Here is a 24806-nt window from a genome sequence, read left to right on the forward strand (position 1 = left end):
TTCAAACTTCTCTTCTCTTCCCTTGCCTATCCTTTCCTACCATTTCCTATCCTTCCCTTCCCTCCTCTCCCCTATCCTTCCCTTCCCTATCCTTCCCTCCCCTTCCCTATCCTTCCCTCCCCTTCCCTATCCTTCCCTCCCCTTCCCTATCCTTCTCTCCCCTTCCCTATCCTTCCTGTACCTTCCCTATTCTTCCCTTCCATATACTTCCCTTCGCTATCCTTCCCATCCTTTTCCTATTCTTCTCTAAATTTCCCTATCTTTCCTTATCCTTCCCTCCTCTTTCCTATCCTTCCCTCCCCTTGCCTCCCCATCCTTATCTTTCACTATTCTTCCCTCCCTTTCCCTATCCTTCCCTTCCCTTCCCTCCACTTCCCTATCCTTCCTGTCCATTCCCAATCCTTCCATAAGTTTCCCTATCTCTCTTCATTTCCCTAGCTTTCCTTATCCTTCTCTTTCCTCCTCTCCCATTCCCTTCCCTTCCCTATCTTTCCCTTCCATTCTCTATCCTTCCCTCCATTTTCCTAAATTTCTCTATCTTTCCTTATTTCTGTATCTTTCCTTATCCTTCCCTTCCCTTCCTTTCCCTTCCCTGCTGCTGCTGCTGCTGCTAAGTTGCTTCAGTCGTGTCCGACTCTGTGCGACCCCATAGACGGCAGCCCACCAGGCTCCCCCGTCCCTGGGATTCTCCAGGCAAGAACACTGGAGTGGGTTGCCATTTCCTTCTCCAGTGCATGAAAGGGAAAAGTGAAAGTGAAGTCACTCAGTCGTATCCGGCTCAGCTTTCCCTAAATTTCCCTATCTTTCCTTATTTCCGTATCTTTCCTTATCCTTCCCTTCCCTTCCCTTCCCTATCTTTCTGTATCCTTCCCTTCCCTTCTCTATCCTTCCCTATCCTTTCCTATCCTTCCTTCCCCTTTTCTATCCTTCCTTTCTCTTCCCTTCCCTATCCTTCCCTTCCCTTCCCTTCCCTATCCCTCCTTTACCCTTTACCTTCAGAAGAGACTTCCTATAGATCTGTTTTTAACCCTAAAATCAAATGGTAATTGTGCATCACATGCCCTCTTCTAAAGGACATGGAGGAAGGATCTTTGATTGAACTTTCACTTTGTGGCTTATCTGAACTTGCAGCTTGCAATCCTTCTGCCATGCCTCCCAGGCTGAAGCAACTGATGTAAACCAGCACAGAAGTGAGGGGATTTTGAGTACTTGAATGTGGTGGTTTGTTATCCTGTTGCTGAAGCCATAAGAGCCCAGAAATTAAGAAACCTCTATTTGACCAGTATTCTCAGTCTCCTCACTGACAAAATCAGATCAGCTGTAGAAAATGGCTACCAATACACCTGGAAAGAAGTAGACAGCCTAAATGTGTAGAACACAATGGCTGGCTGGCTCTGAGTGACTGGATGAAGTCAAACGTGATGCCTAAATTGTCTGTTGCTATCATTTATGCCATTTTTAAAAGCTGGCTGTACCTCAAAAAAATAAGTTCTGGAACTAATTTCCTATTTTAAATGGTGTTCAATATTGCCTTTTGTCAGTGAAAATTTCTTACTTGTAGATTTATAAGGTAATGCAAATAAACATCAAAGAAATAAAAATATTATGATCAACCAAGATGTGGGTTTCAAGACAAAAAGAAAAAATCCGATCTCTTTTCATTATTCTAAATTCTCATGATACTTATGCCATGCCCATATGTATAAGTTTATAAAGCTATGCAATAATAAAAATCACAGACATTCACAGTAGGTAAGCTTAAGTTTGAAACACAGGAGAACCATTTCTTATGAGATTTTTTTTGACTTCTTACATAAATGCTCTTAAAATCAACCACAAAATATCCTGTCTCTAAGTACTAAAATTGGGTGCACACTGGCTACAGTAATATAAAGATGGCCAAAGACCAGCTTCTCAGACCTGGACTGTATATCTAATTCTCTTTCAGCAAATCAAGCTAGTAAAGGCAGTGAATCTCATGCTGAGAAAAGACAGAAGCCCAAGCTCAGTAGGGCCTGATTCTACTGAGAGCTGAGGCACTGGATGCCTTTAAGAGAATCCTTTTGTTAAACTTAAAATTAATCATCCACAGATGTGCCCATTTCATATTACATTCATTAATATCTCTGTTTTAAAATGTTCTTTTTTGATACAGATGTGTTAAAGCTGATGTTTCTAGCATAACCAAAGTTTATGTAATCTAAAATAACTTCCATCTGCTAACACTCATTATGCAATATGAAGATGGCTCTTAAGAGCTTACTGTCCGTATCTATAGGGACACTATGCAGATATGGCCACGTGTGTCTCACATTTAACCGTAAGATGGATACCAATGTCCATTCAGCACAGAGTAATGTGAAATACAACATTTAATTCCCAAATGCTAATTTTGCTAAGAAAAATATAAAACCTTTCTGTTGGGAAAAGAATTTGTAGAATCAGGCTTCGAGGCTATTATAACTGAAGTTGTATCTTTACTTCAATTAAAGTTCCCATCAACAGTGATGGTCAGGAACTAGGTTCATGGCAGTGGGCTCTCCTGTGAAGAAGGGCAACTTCTGTCCCCAGCTCCCAGGAACTGGGATCACACACTAAGTCTCACACACACACACTAGCAACACATAGTTGGTCCTAAAATCTTCCTAGTGTTTGGCTGTAGACAGAAATAGAGCAGGAACACCACAGCTTTGAAAGGATTGTAGCTCCAAGGTTAAAAGCTCATCTGCATTGGACAACTGCTTTATATTTGTTCATTTATTGAATTGAAGGTGGGAGAAGGGGTCGACAGAGGATGAGATGGTTGGATGGCATCACCAACGTGATGGACATGAGTTTGAGTAGGCTCTGGGAGTTGGTGACAGACAGGGAAGCCTGCTGTGCTGCAGTCCATGGGGTTGCAAGGAGTCTGACCTGACTGAGTGACTGGACTAAACTACTCATTTTTTTCATGGCCCTCTATAGTTTCATCCTACTCACCTTTCCCATCTAATCCCTTGCTTCTTCTCTCTCAGTACAGCCAAAGTGTTTCCTGAATATTTTCCATTTTTCCATGCCTCTGTGCTTCTCTATATACCATTCTTTTTCCATCTGAAATATTTATATGTGTCCTTCCACTTCCTCCTTCCCTTTAATCTCCACTTATCCATACCTACCCATGCTTTCCAGCCTCCTTTTCAGTGCTTCTTGCCTCATAAAATCTCCACGAATTTAAAACATTCATACCCAACCCAGAAGTGCTCAATTCCTCCTCTAAACTCTCTCTGTACCCGACTGAGACAGTATAACATAGTAGGTAAGAACGTAGCCACATACAAGTGTTTTGGACAACCACATGTCTCTGAGTCTCAGTCCCTAAATTTGTAAAATGGAGATATCACTACTTCATAGGATTCTTATGAGGGTTAAATGAAATTATGCGCACTAAGAACCCACATGGTGGATGCTCTGTCAATTGTAGGTGGCCTTAAGCACAGGGACCATGTCTTGTTCAACTTTGTACCCTCAACACTTAGCATTGTTCCTGGCCCAGAGTGGGCACTATGTGAATGTTTCTGGAGTCAGTAGGCACCCCTTTAATAAAGGGAACGTGGTGGAGAGGGAAGACATGCTTTCTAGACATCTGGGAGGTAATCTACTGGGTCTGTCACTTGCCTCCCCCTAGCTTCCTTGTTAGCCTACAAAAGGGAGCTGCTCACTGTGGACTGTAGTAGCTTTCTCTCTGCTTAAGTTGGCCATCAGGTTGAACAATACAAATTGGGTGTTCAGTGCTTCATTCTAGCCTTCTGATTATTCTCTGAGGATTTGTTCTCCTATGTTGGACCTGGAGCTTATCCTTTGTTAAGGATTGAATTCATTCAGAATTTTGCATTCTTAGGTTTTTAAAGCAATTTCAACTGGTTTGGTAGTTTGTTTATTGTTGGCCAGTATGACTTCCTTTTCTCTCAAAAGCTCTTTGAAAAGTTCCGTAAAGTTTTTGGTACATCCAAAAGAACATGAAAGGTTTTATGTGTAAATAAATGAGAAATGCTTTGGTTTCTCTTAAAGTGCTTCTCTGGTAAAGTCAAGAGGAAAACATGTGTTGTAAATGGGCCCCAGTTTTTATTTGTTGGATTTGGGCCTCTCTGCAATCCCTTTTTGACAGATATGTGGAGCATGTTGAATTCCAAGTTGACTTTCAATTAAACTGCGTTTCTATATTTTCTTTTAAAAAGTATTCTTAGGGAGATGGGGGAAAATCTTTAGTGCCAGAGACACTGGTCAATAGCTTGACCACATTTTCAGGAGATAAAGGTAAGGATAAATCCAAAAGAGGAACAGGAAACTCAAATGGAGGAAAAGTAAGCAACTAAAAGGGCTCTGCTATGGACCATTGGTTTGACTGCCAAGGGGAACGTGAGTTTTGTCCATCACAGGCAAAATGTGCAACTCTTAATTGTGCTTTCAGAATTGGAGGATGCTACTCCAATGGGATGTGGCCATAATTTGTAAGTGGTCAGTCTTTAGTCTGTGTTGTTTCTCTTAGAGCCAAGGTAAGGGTCTCGTGGCAAGGCAGATTGGACATGCAGTTCTGTGCCGCCACCGTTACACACTTAGGTGCACTCTGGGAAGGGGAAGAGACTGGATCCACCCAGGAAACTCAGCATTCGATCCACGGTATGGTACACAGTATACACTCCAAAGTACTTGAACAAAGGGAAAGAACTAGCCTGATAAGAATGTGTTCCTTGCAGCTTCCTGCTGGCATCAGTGCAGGAGAAATAAGGGAAATACTGACTGACCTTTTCTCTGCCCTTGTGACTCTTGAGCTAATTCCTGCTTGGGTGTCACTGCATTTCAGAAAAAGGTGGAAGGAAAGGGGAAGATTCCCTTTTTAATTTTATCCTATCTTTCCTGTCTCTGCTTGGAAGCTACTGACATATGGACAGACTCAAAGGTTTTTGGTTTTGTTCATTACTCATCACTTTTGTGGTCTAGAAGTCAAGCTTGAGCTAGGTCACAGGGCACAGTAGTGGTTGCCTCCTTGGACCCTGTGTAGCTGGTGGTGAGAGATAAGGTGGAGCTGAGGGGATAAGGCCCTCTCTGTAGGAAGATGAGGCCCGAGGTCATGTTTTGACCTTGTGTCTGCTCACCTTCTGCAGCATAAAGCAATTGGTGAGTATTTTATTTGCATAGGATACCTGAAGCTATACAGGTATGTTATATTCATTTGGATACCGCATGTGGTGTTCATAGGTTTCACAGGCTTAGCTGCAGTACAGTTAAAGATTTTGGGAGAATGGAAGACAAGTAGTGATGTCAGTGTACGTTTGACTTCCATACCACCATGTGGGTAGAGTCTGTGTGTGTGCGCGTGTTTTAATTAAAAATTGAATTCAGAATATTGTAAAGCAATTATCGTTCAATTAAAAATAAACTTTAAAAAATCAAATTCAGTTCTCAATCAGGAAGCCAAAAAAAAAAAAAAAGTTGAAAACCCACAGTAAGTCCTAGTGCCCCATGTTATGAACAGAAGTGCCTCATGTGTCCTCTCCAGAGGAGGGCCACCCTGTTGGCGTCTGGAGGTGGATGATGGTTCTTAAACTACACATAGGAATCCCTCACTGCCGCTGTCAGCACCTGCACTCTAGACAGATGACTCACTCATTGTGGTAGACAGAAGACACATCATTGAAACAGATCGTAATCTTCAACAGAATCCATTGGGCCAGCAATACACATTGGGGAGTGGGTATCATCATGGAGCCTGGCAAGCTCTAGATGGAAGAATGATTCAAAGGAAGCATTCTGGCCAGTCCAGTTCTGAGGCTAATGGCTTTATTTGGGAAAATTAGTCATTCTTCCACTTTTAACCAACAAATATTTATTGAGATCCCACTAAATATCAAGCCTTCTACGAGGAACTTGACATAAATGCTCTCATGTAATGTGTGCAGCAGCTAGTGGGGGAGGTAATTAGGCTCCTTCAGGTATGACCTAAATCAAATCCCTTATGATTATACAGTGGAAGTGAGATATAGATTTAAGGGCCTAGATCTGATAGATAGAGTGCCTGATGAACTATGAATGAGTTTCGTGACATTGTACAGGAGACAGGGATCAAGACCATCCCCATGGAAAAGAAATGCAAAAAAGCAAAATGGCTGTCTGGGAGGCCTTACCAATAGCTGTGAAAAGAAGAGAAGTGAAAAGCAAAGGAGAAAAGGAAAGATATAAGCATCTGAATGTAGAGTTCCAAAGAATAGCAAGGAGAGATAAGAAAGCCTTCTTCAGCGATCAGTGCAAAGAAATAGAGGAAAACAACAGAATGGGAAAGACTACAGATCTCTTCAAGAAAATTAGAGATACCAAGGGAACATTTCATGCAAAGATGGGCTCAATAAAGGACAGAAATGGTCTGGACCTAACAGAAGCAGAAGATATTAAGAAGAGGTGGCAAGAATACACAGAAGAACTGTACAAAAAAGATCTTCATGACCCGGATAATCACGATGGTGTGATCACTCATCTAGAGCCAGACATCCTGGAATGTGAAGTCAAGTGGGCCTTAGAAAGCATCACTACGAACAAAGCTAGTGGAGGAGATGGCATTCCAGTTGAGCTATTTCAAATCCTGAAAGATGATGCTCTGAAAATGCTGCATTCAATATGCCAACAATTTGGAAAACTCAGCAGTGGGCACAGGACTGGAAAAGGTCAGTTTTCATTCCAATCCCAAAGAAAGGCAATGCCAGAGAATGCTCAAACTACCGCACAATTGCACTCATCTCACAAGCTAGTAAAGTAATGCTCAAAATTCTCCAAGCCAGGCTTCAGCAATACGTAAACCGTGAACTCCCTGATGTTCAAGCTGGTTTTAGAAAAGGCAGAGGACCCAGAGATCAAATTGCCAACATCCGCTGGATCATGGAAAAAGCAAGAGAGTTCCAGAAAAACATCTATTTCTGCTTTATTGACTATGCCAAAGCCCTTGACTGTGTGGATCACAATAAACTGTGGAAAATTCTGAAAGAGATGGGAATACCAGACCACCTGACCTGCCTCTTGAGAAACCTGTATGCAGATCAGGAAGCAACAGTTAGAACTGGACATAGAACAACAGACTGGTTCCAAATAGGAAAAGGAGTATGTCAAGGCTGTATATATGCAGAGTACATCATGAGAAACGCTGGACTGGAAGAAACACAAGCTAGAATCAAGATTGCCAGGAGAAATATCAATAACCTCAGATATGCAGATGACACCACCCTTATGGCAGAAAGTGAAGAGGAACTAAAAAGCCTCTTGATGAAAGTGAAAGAGGAGAGTGAAAAAGTTGGCTTAAAGCTCAACATTCAGAAAACGAAGATCATGGCATCCGGTCCCATCCCTTCATGGGAAGTAGATGGGGAAACAGTGGAAACAGTGTCAGACTTTATTTTTTGGGGCTCCAAAATCACTGCAGATGGTGACTGCAGCCATGAAATTAAAAGACAGTTACTCCTTGGAAGAAAAGTTATGACCAACCTAGACAGCGTATTCAAAAGCAGAGACATTACTTTGCCGACTAAGGTCCGTCTAGTCAAGGCTATGGTTTTTCCTGTGGTCATGTATGGATGTGAGAGTTGGATTGTGAAGAAGGCTGAGCACCGAAGGATTGATGCTTTTGAACTGTGGTGTTGGAGAAGACTTTTGAGAGTCCCATGGACTGCAAGGAGATGCAACCAGTCCATTCTGAAGGAGATCAGCCCTGGGATTTCTTTTGGAAGGAATGATGCTAAAGCTGAAACTCCAGTACTTTGGCCACCTCATGCGAAGAGTTGACTCATTGGAAAAGAGTCTGATGCTGGGAGGGATTGGGGGCAGGAGGAGAAGAGGGTGACAGAGGATGAAATGGCTGGATGGCATCACTGACTCGATGGACGTGAGTCTAAGTGAACTCCGGGAGTTGGTGATGGACAGGGAGGCCTGGCGTGCTGCGATTCATGGGTTTGCAAAGAGTCGGACACGACTGAGCAACTGAACTGAACTGAACTGAGAGATGACAAACAGAGAAGGCAATGGCACCCCACTCCAGTACTCTTGCCTGGAAAATCCCATGGGTGGAGGAGCCTGGTCGGCTGCAGTCCATGGGGTCACTACAAGTCGGACACGACTGAGCAACTTGACTTTCACTTTTCACTTTCCTGCATTGGAGAAGAAAATGGTGACCCACTCCAGTGTTCTTGCCTGGAGAATCCCAGGGATGGGGGAGCCTGGTGGGCTGCCGTCTATGGGGTCGCACAGTGTTGGACATGACTGACGCAACTTAGCAACAGCAGCAGCAGCAGAGATGACAAAACCGAGGCTAAAAGAAGTCAAGTGACTTGCTCAAAGTCTTACTGCTGGCGATGGGTGGAGTTTGGATCTGCTTTCAGGTCTGTCTTTTCCTCAAAATCTCCCTTTGCTGCCTGTGGCATGCCAGGAATGCTTTCTCCTTCTTATTTCACGCTATTTCATAGCTCAATTCTCCCAAAAAGCATAAATCTGTTAAGGGCTCCATAGTTACAAAGGTCCCTTGAGGATGGGTCACTTGATGATTTTTAGTGGCCACCTTCAAAGTTTTCCAAGTCCCTTTCTGGTTAACTGTATGCAGGTAGTTGATGGCATGGGAAAATGCCCTCATCTGCATTAACTTGGTAAGGTGCAAGGGCTGAAGACAAGGTGCTCAGAGAGAATTTAATTCAGCCAGTTATTTCAGCTCAATTCACACATTTTTATGGCATACCTCCTCTGTGCCTCACACATTGTTAGACATGATGAGGATGAAGAGGCCACATGTGATAATATGTGCTCTCCAGGAGGAAGGAAAGTATAGAACCAAAGAGTTTGTACTTAATCCTAGGAACAGCGGGGAGGCTCTGGTGATTCTTGAGCAGAGGTGTGACAACTGCTCCCAAGGTATGCTTTCATTCACTCCTGCAAGGCTACCTTGGAGGTCAGGAGTAGAGCCCAGGGAACTGAAAGAGCACAGGGTGGTGGGCGTTGGGAAAGCCTGACTGCACGCTACTGGGGTATTAAAGACGTGACAGTTTCTGCATCTTTGCCTAGCACCTCCCATACATGTGAAATCCCACAGTTGAGTGGAAAGGATATAAACCATCTGCAGTAACATATTTGTTTAAAAAGGAGACACCAGCATGAAGACTTAGCAACTTTGAACCAGTTGAAAGAAGAGCAGCTGCCTGATATTTTTGTAGTGGTTATATTGATTGTTCATCTTCCATTCTTCTTGTGGTTTGTGTTACTAGCATATTTGTATTGATTCTGCCAAAAGAATCCTTGAGAGAAGAAAAATTCATAAATTATTTTGGAGAGATTTAAATCTACATAAGAATTAAAGTCCCCTATAGCTTTGGTCCACTGGTGTGCACAATTGAAGTACATAAGATTATGTGTGCTGTATGCTAAGTCACTTCAGTCATGTCTGACTCTGTGCGACACGATGGACTATAGCCCACCAGGCTCCTCTGTCCATGGGATTCTCCAGGCAAGAATGCTGGAGTGGGTTGCCATGCCCTCCTCCAGGGGATCTTCCTGACCCAGGGATCAAAGCCATGTCTCTTAGGTCTCCTGGATTGGCAGGCAGGTTCTTTACCACTTGCACCACCTTGGAAGATTCAGTTCAGCTCAGTAGTGTCCGACTCTTTGTGACCCCATAGACTGCAGCATGCCAGGCTTCCCTTTCCATCACTAACTCCTGGAGCTTACTCAAACTCTTGTCCATAGAGTTGGTGATGCCATCCAATCGTCTCATCCCTCTGTTGTCCCCTTTATGAGTGTTCTTTTATATTTTGAGGGCCTGGGAGAGGGGCCAGGAATCTCCCATCCCTATTTGCCTTTTTCTGGAATGTTTACATTTTGGAGGTACCCTCTCTGTGCCAGACACCATGCTAAGTGTTCTCACACAACCTTACAGCAACACTGTTTTTACAGGTGAGGAAGCTATGGTCCAGAGAAGTTATGTAACTTGCCCGAAGTCAGAGTTAAGTATCTAGTTGGTCCGTTATTGACATCTCTGTTTCTGGCTCCCGGTCTAGGACTCTTACCACTATCCTATATTACCTTCCTCCCAGATCTATTTTGCATTCCTAGAGTTTACACAGTATGCATCACAGGAAAGGGATGACAGTCTCTGATTTGTTCATGAGCACTCATTGTCACTTAAACAAAACCCAGGGCTCTGCAGAAATAGGGCTTGAGACTGTTGTATTGTAATGGGGGAGAGGGACATGTTGAGAGAATTGGGTATTGATGGAGCAGTGCTAGCCTAGGAAAGTTGCCCTGATCTGCTACAAGACAACGTGAAGTAAGCAAATCTCTTGAGAAGACAAGGAAGGACCATGATGCAAAGGACATTAAAATGGGAAGAGATACACTTGTCTTCTCAGTTTTGTGCCAGGTAGACACGTTAACAACGTGGGGCTATCTGATTTCTTCCTATTCCTTCTGCGGATCCAGGATCCCTCTCCCCCAAGGAGTTTGTGGACTGGTAACAGAGATCCAGGTTGCTAAATGGTCTCAAGGCCGACTAACAGTGGCAGGTCACTCGAGGGTGGGTCAAAATCTCAGACCTGATTCTGGGATCCCTTTAAGCTCCTATTAGGTTATGAATTCATAATTTGGCATTGTCCCAATCTTTCAGCACACTCCTCCCAAGTACTTCTAGAAAAAGTGTTGGCATGGAAAATGAAGTCTGGTGAACAGTTGGCCAGAACTCCACCCCTACATTTTTGAGGGCCATGACACAGGACACCCCATCTTTAGAAATGGTCATGGTACACACATAGGAAATGGGACATAGAGCCAGACCTGGCTAAATCACTTACTTACAGATACCTGGGCCCAGAGTCCTGGCTTTGGAGGAATAAAATTTAGGGAAGCCTTGTCAGCAAATGAAGGGTTAAGTAGACTGAACTGCCTGCAAAGGAAAAAGGAAGTATTTGAACTTTGTTATTTCAAAAATACTTGATGTGTTAACCAGTTGCTTTTTACCAGTCACAAAGCTGTGAGGAGTGACAACTTGATTTATATCTGAAATCTAGTATCTGGCATTTCAAAACAGTCACAGGAACTTTATGCAAGAAAACATTTCATATCTTTAGTTACCTGTAACCACCTCTTTACTTTCTCATTTGAGCAGATTTTGTGAATCAGATTATTTCTAATATATGTAACATTCAGTTCAGTTCAGTCGCTCAGTCGTGTCCGACTCTTTGCGACCCCATGAATTGCAGCACACCAGGCCTCCCTATCCATCACCAACTTCCAGAGTTCACTCAGATTCACATCCATCGAGTCAGTGATGCCATCCAGCCATCTCATCCTCTGTCGCCCCCTTCTCCTCCTGCCCCCAAATCCCTCCCAGCATCAGACTCTTTTCCAATGACTCAGCATTTTGCGTGAGGTGGCCAAAGTACTGGAGTTTCAGCTTTAGCATCATTCCTTCCACAGAAATCCCAGGGCTGATCTCCTTCAGAATGGACTGGTTGGATCTCCTTGCAGTCCAAGGGACTCTCAAGAGTCTTCTCCAACACCACAGTTCAGAAACATCAATTCTTCGGTGCTCAGCCTTCTTCACAGTCCAACTCTCACATCCATATATGACCACAGGAAAAACCATAGCCTTGACTAGACAGAACGTAGATGGCAAAGTAATGTCTCTGCTTTTGAATACGCTATCTAGGTTGGTCTTAACTTTTCTTCCAAGGAGTAAGCGACTTTTAATTTCATGGCTGCAGTCACCATCTGCAGTGATTTTGGAGCCCCCCAAAAATAAAGTCTGACACTGTTTCCACTGTTTCCCCATCTATTTGCCATGAAGGGATGGGACCGGATGCCATGATCTTCGTTTTCTGAATGTTGAGCTTTAAGCCAACTTTTTCACTCTCCTCTTTCACTTTCATCAAGAGGCTTTTTAGTTCCTCTTCACTTTCTGCCATAAGGGTGGTATCATCTGCATATCTGAGGTTATTGACATTTCTCCCAGCAATCTTGATTCCAGGTTGTGTTTCTTCCAGTCCTGCGTTTCTCATGATGTACTCTACGTATAAGTTAAATAAGCAGGGTGACAATATACAGCCTTGACATGCTCCTTTTCCTATTTGGAACCAGTCTGTTGTTCCATGTCCAGTTCAAACTGTTGCTTCCTTATCTGCGTACAGATTTCTCAAGAGGCAGGTCAGGTGGTCTGGTATTCCCATCTCTCTCACAATTTTCCACAGTTTATTGTGATACACATAGTCAAAGGCTTTGGCATAGTCAATAAAGCAGAAATAGATGTTTTCTGGAACTCTCTTGCTTTTTCCATGATCCAGCGGATGTTGGCAATTTGATCTCTGGTTCCTCTGGCTTTTCGAAAACCAGCTTGAACATCTGGAAGTTCACGGTTCACATACTGCTGAAGCCTCGCTTGGAGAATTTTGAGCATTACTTTACTAGCATCTGAAATGAGTGCAATTGTGTGGTAGTTTGAGCATTCTTTGGCATTGCCTTTCTTTGGGATTGGAATGAAAACTGACCTTTTCCAGTCCTATGGCCACTGCTGAGTTTTCCACATTTGCTGGCATATTGAGTGCAACACTTTCACAGCATCATCTTTCAGGATTTGAAATAGCTCAACTGGAATTCCATCACCTCCACTAGCTTTGTTCGTAGTGATGCTTTCTAAGGCCCACTGACTTCACATTCCAGGATGTCTGGCTCTAGATATGTAACATTAAGTACCACTAATTGCATGTTCAAACTCAATCTAACTATCTAGACACTAATCAATTGGACTGACTTTCTAAAAACGAAAGTTGAATTGTCTTGTTTCCATAGCATTAGATAGCCAGCTTGCCTCTTTCATCCTCCAAGTGTTTTGGATTCTTGTAGCTCAGCTTCATTTATTGGTTCCTAAATAAAATTTAAATATACCCAAACTCAGCCTATTCAGGGAACAGAAACATTTTTCAGTTGTCTCTTTTTCTTTGTTCCTGACTATTTCCCTCTCTTTGGTCCACAAACTAGGACTTATGCATTATTTCAGTCAATTCCCTCAATAAACCTGTGAAGGCAGTGGTATTATGTTCGCTTTTCAGATTAGCAATCAAGAGCTCAGATTTTTTAAAATGTGGTCACATAGCTAGTAGGTGAGGGACCTGGGAGAATGGGTTAGGAACCTGGGACCCTCAGTCTCTGACACTGCCCTTCTAGATCCTAACATTCCCGGGACAGCTCCATGATGGTGATCCTCATTTCAAACTAATCCAGTGGAAGCAGAGTAGCATCTCTCCAGAATGGACCTGGCTGTGCAAATTCCATCTGAGTTCTACTTTACCATATTACCTATATTGCAGATGGAGACTAAGGCACAGACATCAAGTCATTTATTCTTTGTTTTTAAATTTATTTATTTATTTTAATTGGAGGATAATTATAATATCGGCCATAGGCATACATGTGTCCCCTCCATCCTGAACCTCCCTCCCACCTCCTCATTTATTCTTGATCTTGGGGAAACTCAAGACTAGAACCTCATACCTCTAAGGGAAACTGAACCAGGTGGCCTCCTTATTTTAATGCTGCTTGGGAAGGTTTTCATGACTCCTTCACCTTTTTGATTTTACACAAATATTCCAAGATGCCCAGAAGTTTTCCAGGGCCTAATTTCATTCTTTCAAGTTCTCTTAGGTTAAAACAGAAAGTCTATATGTGTGCCATGTGTATATTTTAGAACTTTGTATTTTATGTACTATGGCTTTCAAGCCATATTATTATGAATTTCTACAGGTTTTCATAATCACTCAAATGGTGCAGTTCATGCTTTTGTCATCAAATAGAAACTAAATTTCCTAATGGAGAATGCACTTGGTCTGGAACAATGCCAAAAAGAGTCCAAAGAAGCCCCTGGAAGTTTGCTTCCCCAAATATGTGTTGATGAATTATCAGGTGTTCAATTAAAAATACAGAACTGATTTTTAATTCCTATTGAAATCGCTGCAAGTGCTCCAAGTTCTATCACTTGTGCACTTTACATGCCTTCTCCATTATTAACATAAAGAAATTAATGTCTTACAAGCTTCAATACTTGATGCCATGTGCGTCCTGAGGATATTTAAAGGGAGAAGAAATGTAAATAGAATGAAATTCTTAAGCAAGATTACTGATATGACAGGACTAAAGAGCTTGGGAGTCTGTGAAAAGTGCCTCTTTTCTTCCCTTTAATAAGTCCATTACTTGCACTTGGGCATATTTTAAGGTCCTTTTCATGCTGAATCTGGAGTTGAGCATGCTTTGCATTTCAAGCTTTGTCTATGAATCAGTAGAAGCCAAAGTTATTTCTGCTTTAAAATAACAGGAGCCAGGAACAGCTAATCTCTTTTCATTCTGAGTTCTTGACATTATTTTACTGGACAAAGTTTGTGTTGGCTACAAAACAGGCCATTCATAACATCTATGAGAAGGAATTTAGGTAAGAATGAAGAGAGATTGTAGGATGTATAAAGACTCCCTCTCCTGAGGCCATTAAGAAATTCCAAATTGGTGCTGTTTTGAATAGTGACATTGCATTAGCCTTGCTAATTTCAGTCATTCAGGCTGATAGTCTGTTTACCAATCTATTGGATGAAACCTTCCCGTAACTACAGCTTCTTACCCAAGGTGAGTTGGTATTTTTAGACAGGCATGGGGGCACAGGGGGTGGGTAGGTAGTGAGGGAAGCTGGAAAGTGATCAAGGCTAGCACAGTAGAGCCTCTCAGCCAGAAACTCTTTGGAAAGTGGTGTATGTGTTTAATGCCTCAGTAAGACATGTCCTACATTGTTGAAGGAAGTTTCCTTTCCTTTCCTTAAGGAGGAATGAGAATATGAGATTTTGTCACACCCTTGGCTCATTGCATCCAACCTCTTTGATTATCTCTGACTTTTGTCTGTATTTCAATAATCAGGACTGGCAAAATAATCCATCCACGTGTGTTTGTTTTTAAGTGGGCATCTATTTGCTCTTCGTTTCATAAAATGTGCAAATAAACTGACAGATAATTAGTAGCAAAAACTCCAGGGGATAGGGAACTCCTTTTTAAGGGAGACTACATCTAAATGACATTCTCATAAATCTCTCTGGACTAACTGGCATCACACATCATACTGGAAAAATGTACGGAGGGAAATCTTCGGAGCCTCGCAAGCAGAGAAACTAGAAAGATTGCCGAGTGTTTGAAAGGGTTTAGGGTTTCATTTGAAGAGCAGCTGCAGCCCACCATGCCTGTGCTCAGATACACCAAACACCAGTGAAGCGGTGTGCTGGAAATGACGCAGCGACAGAGAACCCCGTGTGAGAGGGCAGGGGGCCCTCCACACCCACTCACATCCGGCCCTGAGTTACTGACCTAGGTTTCCTGTCAGTCAGTGACTGAGACCAAAGGACATGACAAGATCCTTCCCTGAGCTCCATGGGTCATCACACAGTAAAGATGAGAGAGAGAGAGAGGAGGGGTGGGCTGGGAGGGGGGAAAGCAGGAGAGATTTACTTTGGCTCTAGAGCAGTGTCTCTCCAGAGAGAGGACTAATATTTATGGTTTTCTCAAGTAACAAAAAAGAACACCCATGGCGAATTCATGTTGATGTATGGCAAAACCAATACAATATTGTAAAGTAATTAGCCTCCAATTAAAACAAATAAATGTATATTTTAAAAAATAACACACTTGTAGAGCACGTTAAGGTTTAGAAATCACATTTCCATATCTTCTCATCCTTCTCACTTAAGAAGCAGTACAACTTTGATGCTCAGTAACCAAGGATTCTCTGCTTACAGGCAGAACTAGAAAGGTGCAAGGGTCAGGCTCCACCCCTGCCTAGAACCCCCACTGCACTCAGCTCCTGCCTTTCTTGTGGCACTTCCCGATTCTAACCTGGATACAGTGATTTTTGTTCCTGTCTCTTCTTCCTGACAGGATAGGGAGGTCCTCGAGACCGACGACTGAGTTTTCCTCGTCTCTGTGTCCCCCAGGGCACCTGGCATAGTGTCTAGCAAACAAGGCTCCCAGTTCATACTCATGGGCTGTGCTTCCCCAGATGGACTCCTTGAGGATGGCTGTCGTCTGTGAGAACCGCGGTGCCGGGCCTGCATGGTTCTCAGGACGTCAATAAATGTTCCTAGTGCTCAGCAAGTAATTAGTTAATTACACTGGACTAACCATACATAACACAAACCCTTCCATTCAGCCATGGCTACCACTCGTCCACCTCAAGGGGTTATCGGTGATAACACATTTAAAATGACATCTTTTAGAACAAGTCGGGTATTTGTAACAAATATAAGGACCCAGAATTTGATACCTTTTCAGTCCTATTTTCTGCCCTAAGAGCACTATGGAAACAGCAAGGGTTAGAAGAGGTTTTAGGGAAAGAGAAAAAAGTCACGAGGTAAATAAGGCAGGCTGAGAGAGACTGGGAGGTGAAGAATGCTGCCTAAGTCTGTATCCAGGGCCCTGTACCCTCTACATTCTGCCTGCCTGCCTAGGGCATGAGAAAGGTGAAGCCAAAAAAAGAAAAAAAAAATCAAATTGAAAAGGAGGCCTCCTAAACTTGGTCTTAGGCTTAATACTAAGGGGAAAAAAAGATTTGAGGATTACTTACCTTGTTGTTAGTCAAAAGGGGGCTTCGGATTTCTCCCCTGGGTGACCTAAGCTGTAATCTGTCTCTATAGTCCTCTGTTAATACTTCTTCCATTTGTGAGGAAATTATAGTGACTGCAGAAGCTCGACTTACTTTCTGTAATCTCTTGGCAGAGAAATTAAAAAGACAACAGAAAGTGCTGTCCAACTGGAATACTGTATGACATAGGGGGAATTGATTGGGACAAATCAATGGAAGAAAACAATCTCTATTTAAGGAGAATGCATCTTTAATCATGGTAATCCCTTTAGTAAATTACTTTCTCTGGTGACATGGCATACCTAATTACAGTTTGCTCATTTTGATTCCCCCTTATAGTGTTCCTTGCTGCTAATGTGGTGGTGGATTTGCAGGCTGAGCAATGAACTTATTAGTGGCATTAAAAACTCAGCCAAGTGGGTCTCAGGACCAAGATGTCACCAATTTTAGAAGTGAATCAGAGATCACAGGACAATTATATTTTCATTTCACTTCCTCAGATCTAGTTTCCATCCCCTTAATGATCTGGATTCTCTGCTCTGAGAAGTATTCTCAATATCCTTCTAAAATTGTGAAAATAAAAATGGAATACAATAGTAAAATGGATATAACCAAAGACAGCTTATGTACTAGGATTTGTTCCACAATCCAGTTTATATAGTTTAGCATAATATTAGGGGGTTTTTTTTGGGGGGGCGGGCTGTGCTTCACAGCATATGGGATTGTAATTCCCTCACTAGGGATTGAACCTATGCCCCTTGCATTGGAAGTGGGTCATTGTGACTCCTGGGTCTTCTGTGGCTGTTGTGACCAGACGGATTTGTTATAACTCAGAAGTACCTACTGTGTTTTAAGTGAATATCTGTCTGTTTTAAAAATAGCTGTTGCAGTAGGGTGATAAGATGATTTTTCCCCAAAGATGCTTTAATATCATCCTATGTTATTGATGGGCTTCCCAGGTGGCACTAGTGATAAAGAATCTGCCTGCTGATGCTAGAGATGTAAAAGATATGGGTTCGATCCCTGGGTCAGGAAGGTTCCTTGGAGGAGGGCATGGCAACCCACTCCAGCATTCTTGCCTGAAGAATCCTATGGACAGAAGAGCCTGGTGGGTTACAGTCCATAGTGCTGCAAAGAGTCAGACACAACTGAAGTGACTTAACACGCATAAGCATATTATTAATATCCTCTATGAGGAACCAGAGATCAAATTGCCAACATCCACTGGACCATCGAAAAAGCAAGAGAGTTCTGGAAAAACATATATTTCTGCTTTATTGACTATGCCAAAGCCTTTGACTGTGTGGATCACAATAAACTGTGGAAAATTCTGAGAGAGATGGGAATACCAGATCACCTGACCTGCCTCTTAAGAAACCTATATGCAGGTCAGGAAGCAACAGTTAGAACTGGACATGGAACAACAGACTGGTTCCAAATAGGGAAAGGAGTACATCAAGGCTGTATATTGCACCCTGCTTTTTTAACTTATATGTAGAGTACATCATGAGAAACGCTGGGCTGGAAGAAGCACAAGCTGGAATCAAGATTGCCGGGAGAAATATCAATAACCTCAGATATGCAGATGACACCACCCTTATGGCAGAAAGTGAAGAGGAACTAAAAAGCCTCTTGATGAAGGTGAAAGAGGAGAGTGAAAACGTTGGCTTAAAGCTCAACATTCAGAAAACAAAGATCATGGCATCTGGTCCCATCACTTCATGGCAAATAGATGGGGAAACAGCAGAAATAGTATTAGACTTTATTTTTGTGGGGCTCCAAAATCACTGCAGATGGTGATTGCAGCCATGAAATTATAAGTCATTTACTCCTTGGAAGGAAACCAACCTAGATAGCATATTAAAAAGCAGGGACATTACTTTGACAACAAAGGTCCGTCTAGTCAAGGCTATGGTTTTTCCAGTGGTCATTTTTGGATGTGAGAGTTGGACTGTGAAGAAAGCTGAGCACCAAAGAATTGATGCTTTTGAACTGTGGTGATGGAGAAGACGCTTGAGAGTCCCTTGGACTGCAAGGAGATCCAACCAGTCCATCCTAAAGGAGACCAGTCCTGGGTGTTCATTGGAAAGACTGATGCTGAGGCTGAAACTCCAGCACTTTGGCCACCTCATGCGAAGAGTTGACTTATTGGAAAAGACCCTGATGCTGGGAGGGGTTGGGGGCAGGAGGAGAAGGGGGCGACAGAGGATGAGATGGCTGGATGGCATCACCAACTCGATGGACATGAGTTTGGGTAAACTCCAGGAGTTGGTGATGGACAGGGAGGCCTGGTGTGCTGCGATTCATGGGGTCGCAAAGAGTCGGACACGACTGAGAGACTGAACTGAACTGAACTCATGAGCGACTGAACGGAACTGAACTGAATGTCATCATTTTAAGAAAAAAATAATCTCCTTACTCTCAAAATCTTCTCCAACCCAGCTTTCCCAACTTCTGTCCTACTGTCTTGCAACTTATCTCCCATACATAGCCTCCATCCCTACTTTCCATTGTTAGTCTTGGAATATTCCTGAAAGAAAGACACCATGTTTTCAAAGGGCTTCCCTGGTGGCTCAGAGATTAAAGCATCTGCCTGCAATGCGGGAGACCTGGGTTCGATCCCTGGATTGGGAAGATCCCCTGGAGAATGTCAGAGGATGTTCACTACAGCCTTGTTCATGCTGGGGAGAAGTTAAAAACAAACTAAATGCCTATCAGTGGGAAAATGCCTAATAGCACTGTTATATCTATTCATACTATGGAATTTCTCACAGTGATTAAAGGAATGAGGCAGTTCTCCATGTATTAAAATTCAAAGATTTCCAAGACCTTGTAGCACATGCATAGAAAATACATTTACTGGTAATTACCTCTTTGGAGTTGTGGAAAGGGACATGTTGAAAAGGTGGCTGGCTTTTTTTTTTCCTCCATATATTCAGGTATTGTTTCAATATTTAGCTTTAAGAACATATTCATGTGTTGAGTACTTCAAAAATTAACAAAATAAAAGGAGTCTATCAACTGTGTGGAAGATGGTTTACATGAGAAGGAGACCAGGGGAGCGGTTAGAAGAATGTCATATAAGCAGTAGTGGGAATAAGCAGTGGCGCTGGGAAGGGGAACAAGTCACAAAATATTAAGGAAGCAGAATTCATGGGATGTGAGAATTAATTAGACCAGGAGGATGAAAAAGGAAAAGGAATCTAGGGTGACTTGTGGGTTTCTGGCTTGGGCAACTGGATGGCTCACTTCAGTCGCTCAGTCGTGTTTGACTCTTTGTGACCCCATGGACCGCAGCACTCCCTGTCCATCACCAGTTCCCAGAACTTACTCAAACTCATGTCCATTGAGTCGGTGATGCCATCCAACCATCTTATCCTCTGTCGTCCCCTTCTCCTCCTGCCTTCAATCTTTCCTAGCATCAGGGTCTTTTCAAATGAGTCAGTTCTTCACATCAGGTAGCCAAAGTATTGGAGTTTCAGCTTCAGTATCAGCCTTTCTGTTGTAGCCACGTGTTCCGGGAAACAAACTCACTCAGAAGGACAATGCAGATAGTGGAGTGCAGTTTATTACACCGGCGGGCCCAAGGCAGAGTCTCCTCTTAGCCAAGGACCCCGACCAGCATTTGTGAAAATCTTTTATACCCCATGTGTATGTGTCTGAACCCACCACTCCAAATTCCTTGAGACTTACATAAACAAAGGAAGGGTAAATACAATCCCAATAATCCCATCATTCACGTGTTATGTGCTTAAACAGTTAAACACTTGGCCAATAATCAATAAGCCCAAAGTTACACTCCGATAGGTACGGAAAAATTTATGGCCTGTCTGGAGGGTTCTTATCCTTCTGTTGTCGTTTCCATAGGCACTAAACACAGAGTCCATTGGAGAGGTGGCTGAGCATGATCAGCATGAACAGGCCTAAGATGGAGTCCAGGCCCTATGAATTCCCTTTTCACTTCCAATGAATATTCAGGACTGATTTCCTTTAGATGGACTGGTTGGATCTCCTTGCTGTCCAAGGGACTCTGAAGAGTCTTCTCCAACACTACAGTTCAAAAGCATCAATTCTTCAGCACTCAGCTTTCTTTATAATCCAACTCTTATATCCATACATGATTACTGGAAAAACCATAGCTTTGACTAGATGGACCTTTGTTGGCAAAGTAATGTCTCTGCTTGTTAATATGCTGTCTAGGTTGGTCATAACTTTTCTTCCAAGGAGCAAGCATCTTTTAATTTCATGGATGCAGTTACCATTTGCAGTGATTTGGGACCCCAAGAAAATACAGTCTGTCACTGTTTCCACTGTTTCCCCATCTATTTGCCATGAAGTGATGGGACCAGATGCCATGATCTTAGTTTTCTGAATGTTGAGTTTTAAGCCAAGCTTTTCACTCTCTTCTTTGACTTTCATCAAGTCTCTTTAGTTCTTCTTCACTTTCTGCCATAAGGGTGGTGTTATCTGCATATCTGAGGTTATTGATATTTCTCCTGGCAATCTTGATTCCAGCTTGTGCTTCATCCAGTTTTCACGTACTGGATGGCTAGTTGAAGCTAATCTGAACTGGGGCAAGGGTGGGGCAGCAGGGGCCCACTGGAAGAAAAGCAGCTAAGGGAATAGAAACCCTGTGTTGTTTGTGGCTTATTGAGTCTGAGTTGCCTAAGGGACATTGAGGTCAGAACAGTTCACTTTCCAGAGAATGTCTGAGGAAGAGATAGATTTGGGACTCTAGGGAAAGAGAAAACCAGGGCCACAGATGAGAATGTTCAAGAAGGCTTATCAAGTGAGAAGTGAGGAGAGTCAAAGAAGGAGAGAACACCTGTCTTTAAGAAAAACAGCCCCCAGAGCAGTCTGAGAATGATTAGAGGAGGGACCTGAGAAGAAGTAGTATCAGATAGTGAAGGGGACAGCAAGTTTTAAGACAAAGTAGCCAACAACAGTATTGGATGATGCAGAGAGCTCAAGATGAGAAACTCAAAAGAAACCATTGAGGGATTAACTGTAAACTGGTACGAGGGACTTTATGGGTATAGCTCCATGTCTGATAAAAATGGTCTAAAATTGAATTACAATGGTTGCACACCTTGCTAAATTTACTAAAAGTCATTGAACTGTATATCTGAAATTTACTTGAAGTAGGTAATGTGGTATGTACTCAATAAATTTCTTTTAAAAGTACAAATGAGGGGTTGGGGGAGTATCTATTGGAACTTAGTTTGAAGCAAGCTCTGATTCCAGGGAGAACTTTCCAGTCTAACCTCTTGTTCCTAATTGGTTAGAAAAAGTCCCATGAAATAAAGGCAGGAAGCGCACATTGCTGATCCTTCCCCAATCTCTTGCAACATCAAAATCTCCTTTATGTGTGTGATTTGCTTTTCACCGGCCAATAAATACTACCACCCTATTCCCTGTCTTCCTTCAGATGATTGCAGTATAGTTGCTGTGTTCATTATTTGTGTTAACTTCTAGCATATATTTCCATTTTATAGTGCCAGGCTATAAGGCCCCAGTTCTGATCTGTTTTTGTTGTTGTTGATTACATTTTAGTGTCTTTAAATGTGGCTTCTTTATTGCCCCTGCAAGGCCTTTCAGTCTGAAATCTCATCATTCATTTTCTAACACCTCTCTTACGCTTATAGCCTGATGCCTCATTCTTCTCAGACATTTTCCTTCTTAAATTGGCCAATGAGATGTATTTGTCTTAGTTAACAGGCACATTTGCCTTATTCTGTAGACAGGTAAAAACAATATGGAAAACTTCTGCCTCTTCTTAGTTATAAGGAACTAGGGCTGCCCTTGACTCTATGTAATTTTTTAAAAATATGGAACACTTAATGAATTTGCATGTCATCCTTGTACAGGGACCATGCTAATTGTCTCTGTATCATTCCAATTTTTAGTATACGTGCTGCCAAAGCAAGCACAATCCTATTTATTTTTTATGTATTTATTTTTTTTAATTGAAGTATAGTTGATCTACAACATTTTGTTAGCTTCAGGTGAATGGCAAACTGATTCACACACACACACACATATATGCATACATTACTCTTTTTCAGATATTTTTCCGTTATGGTTTATTTTTGTTGTTGTTCAGTCGCTCATCCTGTCCCATACTCTTGCAACTATACGGACTGCAGCACGCCAGACTCCTCTGTCCTTTACTATCTCCCAGATTTTGCTCAAATTCATATCTGTTGAGTCAGTGATGGTGTGGTTTATTACAAGATACTCTCTTCTTCCTCTGGATCCTGAATGATACCATTATGTGGCTGTACTGAGCGAGGTGTCTACCACCTGCAAATTACTGATAATTGTTTCCTATTGATAGGGAAAACTTTGCATGGAAACAATTCTAAGATGCTTTTATGGACAGCATCCTCTTATGGCCATCCCATACCATATATGCATGTTTAATAGTATGTGAGTTACTCAGTTGTGTCCAACTCTTTGCGACCCCATGGACTATAGCCGGTTAGGCTACTCTGTCCATGGAATTTTCCAGGCAAGAATACTAGCGTGAGTTGCCATCTCCTTTTCCAGGGATCTTCCCGACCCAAGACCAGGGATCAAACCTGGATCATCTGCATTGCAGGCAGATTCTTTACCGTCTGAGCCACCAGGGAGGCCCATGCACATTTCATATTGTCTGATAAATACGTTATTTCTGAGACTTAGCCTCTATCTTAATAAGTGGGACAAATTTTGTGGGGGGTTTTCTCCCTACCCTAGGCAGGTCAATAGTTACTCCCTTAAATTTATGTCTTGGTTGATACCTCTTTGGCAAACTTAAAGCTCTCGTCTCTAAGCTACTCATGGTCTCCAAAAAACACTGATCCCTTTCTTTGAAAGAGAATCCAAAGCAGTCTCTTTAGATTCCTCTCCAGACAGTGTCTGTGTCAAAGGGAGGAATGCAAAGGTCACTTGAACCCTGTCCCTTCACCCTTTATCCCTGCCATGAGACCTAGAAAGACCTGAATGAAATCCTAGAATCTCAGGGTTGGAAGGGTCATCAGAAGCTATTTACCTTCACCCCCTCATTCTGTGTTTGAATCCCTTCACCAGTCTCTCTACCAAATGGCTGTCCAAACTCTCATGGACCACCTCCAGAGATGGATCTCACTGTCTAGGGGCAGCCTACGCAACTGTCAGATTGCAGTAATTAGAAAGTTCCTTATGTCTTTTAAGTTCAAATCATTTTCCCCTTAGAAGAATGACAAGGCTGTGAAACAGAAGTTCTAAGATGGCATGGCTGTGAAGCAAGAAGAGTCTGAGATGAGAAAGAGAAGGGAAGTAACAACAGTAGTATGCATGGTGCAGGGGGTGGAGCAGTGGCAGATAAGTAGGTCAGTGGAGCTGGCGGGCAGGGGGACGGGGCAGTGAAGGAGACTGAGCTGAGAGGCTGGAAGGGTGCCGAGGGCAAACAGGAAGGCCATGGATATGTTGATGGAAGATTAAGGAGATACTCGGAACCTCTTCTAAAACAAATGGAATCCAGGTTAGAGGTTTAAATCAAAGTGCAGAGGAACAGAAAAGCATCTTTAACATTCGGAATCCATCAGAGGATTCCAACCTTGCCCTTTGCCTAAGGATACGGAAAAGATCACTATAGAGACAGGAGAGAATGTTTAGTAAAGCAACAACTAGACAGAAGAGAAGGGAATAATTGGACAGAGGAAATGAGTTTAAAGAGTAATGGAAAGAGAAAAAGAAGTGAATAGAGAAATGGAAAAGGGGGGAAATGAAACACAGAACTTTTAGGTTAAGGAGTTGTATTTATTCTCATGCCAGCACATAATTGTATTTTCCTGGCAGCCATTCCACAGACCTCTGCAAGGGGAAGGGGTGCCAGCACGTGTGACTATAGGGATTGAGGTCTTACTGCTCTGTGCTTTTACAGCCAAGCAAGGGACTTCATTAATGAAGCTGTATTTTGATGTTGCAGGGACAGGCACTGAAATGTCAATCACCAGCAAACAGCTCCTCATTTGGGAATTGGTGGTGATGGAAAGGGCAGGGTGTGTTCCAGCGGTGGGTAGATTCCGGGGCAAAGGCAAGGGTTAAAGGTATGGGAAGCCAATCACAATGGTTCCAAGTGAGAAAGAAATGGAACCTGCTCACCAGCAATCCTGTTTCCCACCCA

General features: G+C 42.6%; 1 protein-coding gene and 1 non-coding gene across 2 annotated transcripts in view; one reads left to right on the forward strand and one right to left on the reverse strand.

Moving 5' to 3' along the window:
* The window catches only part of GPC3 (glypican 3), a 451564-nt gene that overhangs the window by 414030 nt on the left and 12728 nt on the right, over positions 1–24806 (forward strand). The gene's annotated exons all lie outside the window — the stretch shown is intronic.
* Positions 22480–22587, reverse strand: LOC114111875 (U6 spliceosomal RNA). Its single transcript, XR_003587606.1, has one exon. It is a non-coding gene; the product is annotated as a U6 spliceosomal RNA (small nuclear RNA).

This window comes from Ovis aries, chromosome X (genome assembly GCF_016772045.2).
Source record: "Ovis aries strain OAR_USU_Benz2616 breed Rambouillet chromosome X, ARS-UI_Ramb_v3.0, whole genome shotgun sequence".
In the NCBI taxonomy this organism is placed as follows: domain Eukaryota; kingdom Metazoa; phylum Chordata; class Mammalia; order Artiodactyla; family Bovidae; genus Ovis; species Ovis aries.